Source organism: Penaeus vannamei, chromosome 5 (genome assembly GCF_042767895.1).
Source record: "Penaeus vannamei isolate JL-2024 chromosome 5, ASM4276789v1, whole genome shotgun sequence".
Classification (NCBI taxonomy): domain Eukaryota; kingdom Metazoa; phylum Arthropoda; class Malacostraca; order Decapoda; family Penaeidae; genus Penaeus; species Penaeus vannamei.
Window position 1 is genome coordinate 32,955,076 of NC_091553.1, and position 412 is coordinate 32,955,487.

The following is a 412-nucleotide window of genomic DNA, read 5'->3' on the forward strand; positions in this document are numbered from 1 at the left end:
TGAAAGAGGGTGTATTCCAACTGGTTGATACCTTTAAATTGACTTATTCTTTTCAATTTTGATTAGAATAACTTCTTAACTTATGGCCAATACTCTCCATCGCCTCTTTCAGTTACACAACACCCTACGGCATGCTCGTGATTACGTTCTTCGCCATTTTGAATCACACTTCAATCAGACAGAGTTCTTTTCCCTCTTCTATCATGGCGTATTTATCCGTTCCAAATATACGACAATTACTATCACTAAATATTTCTAACGTCGGGATAAGGGAGTTCAGTCATTCATAAGTCATCAGTCATTCAGTCATAAGGGAGTTTCTCATTCTCGTAATTCTTAATCTGCTTTGGAATTTCTCATAATGTCGGTTTGCAAATGACGATAACGTTAAATATCACTGAATGACAGAACA